The sequence below is a fragment of the Gavialis gangeticus genome, unplaced genomic scaffold (assembly GCF_001723915.1).
Source record: "Gavialis gangeticus isolate Ggan-Ray unplaced genomic scaffold, GavGan_comp1, whole genome shotgun sequence".
NCBI classification, from domain to species: Eukaryota; Metazoa; Chordata; order Crocodylia; family Gavialidae; genus Gavialis; species Gavialis gangeticus.
The window spans coordinates 21652115-21657556 of NW_017728992.1; positions in this window are offsets into that span (position 1 = coordinate 21652115).

Here is a 5442-nt window from a genome sequence, read left to right on the forward strand (position 1 = left end):
GTGTGTGTGTGTATTAAAAAAGAAAAACTGGGGGTTTTGCCACAAAATAGTCCTCCTATTTTGATGACAAAGTATTGATAACTTCTATTTGAATACTGTTTTTTCACTGGTGATTTCATTTAGATTTTATTCCCCCAGTCTGCTTATGAAAATGTAATTTAAGACTGTATCAAAATCCTTGCTAAATCAAGATACATCCTGTCTACTGCTTTCCCTAACCACTAGGTAATTTATCCTTTCAGAAAAGGAAATTAGATGTGTTTGACATGGTTTATTCTTGTGAAATCCATGTTTTCTGCTAGGTCAGGGATCAGCAGCCTTTTCCCAGCTCAGGCCAAAACCTGTGACCTGACTATAGCTGAAGGCAGGAAATCTCTGTCCCCACCCCCTTCCCTGACCCCACAGTGACCAGATGCCTGAACTCACTCTCGCTGAATGTTCCTGATACCTCTGCAGCAAGGAAAAGTGCATTCACAGTGGAGCTGCAGGATCCACAGCCAAGAGGAGTGCCACAATGGGGACAGCACAGCTCTGTATCACCACTTCCCTGTGCCAGATCAGACCACTTCACAGGCATTTCCAGCTGGTGGGCCATAGGTTGCTGCCCCCCTGTTCTAGGTGTTGACAGACTGATTGTTTAAAATTTGTTCCAGTATCTTTTCAGTTCTAAAAAGTTAGGCTGACTGACCTATAACTCCTTTTGTCCTCCTCTTCCAGGATAGATAGTTTGCCTTTCTCCACTGCTGTAGAATGTTATCCATCCTTGAACAGTTCTCAAAAACAACTGCTCAGTGTTCAAAGGATGCTTTAGCCTCATGTAATTTGCCTTATGACAGCTTAAGGATACGGCAGATAACATAAGGCCTTTCCAACCTGAATGCATCTAATTTATTTAAATATGAATAACTGTAAGAACAGTGGGACAACGGAATGAGCTGTCTATGGAAGCTAAGAAATCTCCTCCTTTGGAGGTTTTCAAGAAAGTACTGGAGAACTGTGATTCTGTATTGTGATTCTTTTTGTTTATTCCCTATTCTGGCCTGAGTTCCTACTCCCTTTTTGTTGCTGTTAAATGTTATCTTGTAAATGCAGTCAACTGTGGGTACCCCTAATCTAAGGGGTGTACAGAGGAATTCAGCCTTACCTAAACTACCTTGCTTGCTGTTAAAATGTGATGAGCATGAATTCTTCCTAACCTCATGTTTGCTGATCATCAGTAACTTTTTCTAAACACTAAAGTAAAGAAAGCATTGAACATTCATGCCTTAGATGTGCTCTCCATTATTTTTTCTCCTTCCCCATTTAGAAACAGTCCTATTTTTTCTTCTTTCTCTTAGTTTTAAAATATTTATAAAACTTTTCCTCATTGCCTTTAGTTTCCCTTTCCAATTGTAACTCAAAATGTTAGAACCTGAAAAAACAGTTCAACACATTCAGTAAAAATTTACAAAATATTTTGGTTGCTACAAATTTGCAAAAAGTTCCAAGTACTTCAGTAATGGTCATCCTTCACCTTTGTTATTCACAAGGGGGGGCACTTACCTGTAACACCCCATTTTGTTTTTAAAGGCCCTAGCTAAACTATTTCTCCTGAGCTGCATGGTTAGAATTGGCTACCAAATTGAAAAAATACAATTCTTGAAAATAGTCTTTTTCCTTCTTTTTACCTTATGAAATTCCTTTCTGTTTTGTGTGGTGTTTTAAATATCTCTTCTTTGAATCCTTCCAGACATGATGATACAGGAAGCTGAAACAAAATGAGTTGGAAAGTTCTCTACTTTGGGAATACCCAGCTCCACCCTTTGCTATCAGAGTGTGAAGAGTATGACTCCTCCTTGTTCTCAAGTGTGCCACTCAGCAAATACCCTGGACATAAGAACGAGAATAACATAGTTAAGCATATAATCTACTTTATGCTGTGTGGTAAAATATCTACTTGAATTATTGGCCAGGAAGTTTACTGCACTTGAGTTTTAATTCATTTGAGAAATGCTTAAAACAAAACCTAGGACCATTACTGACTTTTGCCCTCATCTTACCTTAGGCTTATCTATTATCCTGTGCTTATCTACGATATGTTGGTGGCTTCACTGGGTTCAATTCAACTTCTCCCAGGAGTACAATTTAAGTCCCTACATAACCGCATGATTTCAGATCATCATTTGAAATAACTCTGTGTAAAAACTAACAAAAATGCCTAAAATACAAATCTATCAAAAGCTCTCCTGGTAACAGTGCCTCTTTATGATGATATATATCAAGTATCTTGTCCAAACATTTATCCAAAGAACAAACACCCATCCTAAATTTCAGTGGTTCTGTTAAATTTTATTTTCATTTTTCTTGAACCATCTCAACAACACATACAGGAGAGCTTTCTCAAAGTTTATTTATACAACTGTGAATTCTGTGACAGGTTTTATTGTTATAGATAGTGTTTTACAGCTACAGCTTGGAACAGAGTTAAAGTAAAGTATTTTTTTACCTTAGCCTACATTGGGAGCATTTTTTAAGACTTTATTATTAGTAGTACAGTGACAGGCAAAACGCATGACATGGGTGCTTGTGCAACTGACTGTCTCTGTTTTCGGGCAGTTGATTGTCTGTTTAGCAAGGATTGTCTAATTAGTAAGGATTAACACCTACAAAACCTAAGGAGAGGAAATAATCAATACAGACAATCAACTGCCCCAAGACAGAGACAGTCAGTTGCACAAGCACTCATGTCACGAATTTTGCTGTCAGCAGCTAGAGGGGCAGGGCCCCAGAACCCAGAAGCCCTGCACCTATCTCCTTGACAGCTGGCAGGCTTCATGGCCACAGCAGGGGCTACCATCCTTGCAGCTTTCACTCTGCTGCGCCTTAACACACACACTGTCACCCATGTCACAAGTTTTGCGTGTCTGCAGCTTGACGTGCAGTTTTCCCCAAACCCCTGCACTTATCTCCTTGAAACTTGGCAGGCTTTGTGGTCTCAGCAGGGGCCACCACCCCTGCAGTTTTCACCCCCCTGTAGTGTAACACCTGACATGAGTTTTGCTTTCAAGAATTTGGGGTGCAGTTCCCCCCAAACCCCTGCACCTATCTCCTTGAAACTTGGCAGGCTTCATGCTCTCAGCAGAGGCTACCACCCCTGCAAGTTTCATCCAAATCAGACAAAAAACCACAAAGTCATAGATATTTCATTGATTCCCCATTATATCCTGTGGCCGGATCTCCAAAGCGGCTCCAAAGCTTTTCCAAAGCAGTTCAGAAGCTCTGAACCTCTTCGGAAAGCCTAAAGAAGCCAGCGCTTCCGTGCAGACATGCTGCTTCAGTGTCCGAATCTTCTCTGAATCCGAAACATGGTCCGAAGCCTCACACAGCCCTACTATATAGTGACTTGGTGTACAGAAAAGCAAATGACAATGTACTAAACAAGCAGAAAATCCAGCTGTGCTGCACTGGTGTCACATAGCATCTAATAAGCCTGGTGGTCTTTCCCTAACTAATGGTAATACTGTACCTCATTCCATGGGTGGTTTTAATAAAATCAGTAAGAATATCTGCATAGCTGGTACCACTCCACTTCACATGCTTAGGTCAGGGGCAAGGAGTATTCTGCGTAACAAAGCAAGGCAAGATCATAAGGGAACCAACACCCATGTCACCAGCATAAATGTCTTTAATCAAGCATAGGCTGGCCGTGATAAAATATCCAGTCACATAGGCAGGGTCATATTCAATTAGGTGTGGTATCATGAATGCATTTTCATAGAGGTTTTCGTTAATTATTCTAGTTATTATGAGTTTCCATTAAATTGTGACTTTGATACATGCCCAATATCTGAAGTAATACATCATTTTTCTGCCCAGCATACAATCTGGAAAGTACAGCATGACTCTCTGAGACTACAGTTTCACACTGCTCAAAGGGAGACATAACCTGTACCAACTTTGTACTGCACCATATGTTGCTTAGTGCAACTGAGCATTCTCCACTCCAATTTGCCCATTCTGTTGCCTGGGAGAGGGAGTGTTAGCACTGCAAAGATTGCTTCTCTCCCACACAGAGCATATCTGACCTATTTTTAAAAAACAACAACTGAAAACTGTCGTTCATAAACATAGCTGCTCCATGCAAGAGAATGCATTGATTCTCCCACTCCCTTTATAACTCGGAACCATGTGGGCAGAATTGGGAGGCAGGGAGTAACTCCACCTGCCACATTCACAGAATCATGGAAGCAAGTGTGTGTAAGAAGGGGGTCAGGATACCTACACCTCACCCCATCCCTTCTCATACTGGTCTAAAGAAGGCCGTATTGAACAATTAAAGAGTGGATGATGGAAGCACTGAGGAAGTACCTGACAGGATGGAGGTTTAGGTTGAGGAAGGTAAGAGGAATCTCAGAGGCTGGGAGGAGGCATTTCTGTGTGCCTGGAGAGGTGAAGGTTGGCAGGTGTCGATGGGTGGAGTAAATGGGTGGAGGGGTCACTGATTTACTGATGATGAGGGAGAGAGCAACATGCTGGAAAGATACTGTATTTCATGGTTGTATTCAAGATCTTAAAACAAGGCTTTAAAATCTATTCATTTTTAAATTCATGAAGAGTGTTAACACAGACGAAAGGGAATGATTTAGGCATCTAAGCTGCCTTTTTTTAATAGCTAGACTCTGTGACCATGGGGAGAAATCCTAGCATTAATAGCTCAGCCCTTCCTTCCTCTGCCACTTAATCAGTCTTCTCAAGAATGGATACAAGGGAAGTTCAGGTGGAAGACCTGGAAACAACATCAGCAGTAGAGAAGATAGTAGAATCACTAATCAGAGAGACACCAGAGGAACACCCAGAAAGTTAGCATGTAATTAGTGACAATTAGCATCAAGCCACAGAAAGGAGTTTATGCCTGACAGATCAAGCAGATTTTTTTTAAGTAAAATAAAATAGAACAGCAGCTGTGGTTATAATTTACCTGGTATCTTAGAGAGCTCTGATACAGAAACACACAAAAGCCTAATCTACAAAGTCAGTAATTACACCGTAGGGGTGAACTAATTATGTGGATAAAGAACTAGCTTGGAGAGCAGACAGAGGGTAATTGTGAAAGATAACAGTCTGGGTTACAGGAATGTGATTAGCTGAGTACCACTGAGATCAAAAATGGAAGTGGCTTTGCTCATAGCAAATATATTATCTGCATAGGAGAACCAATATGGTGGTAAGGGAATGGAACATGTTTGTAACATACTATTGGGCAAAGAATCAACAAAAGGGAAGAGAGCAGTAAATAGGCAAGCTGTTTGAGAAAATAATTCTGGCACACATCCAGGAGGGGCCAGCAGGGGACTGCATGCTTAGGGGCAATCAGCACGGGTTCATCAGTGGCAGGTCCTGTCAGACCAACCTGGTGGCTTTTTATGATCAGATCACCAGATCATTAGATGCAGGGGTAGCAGT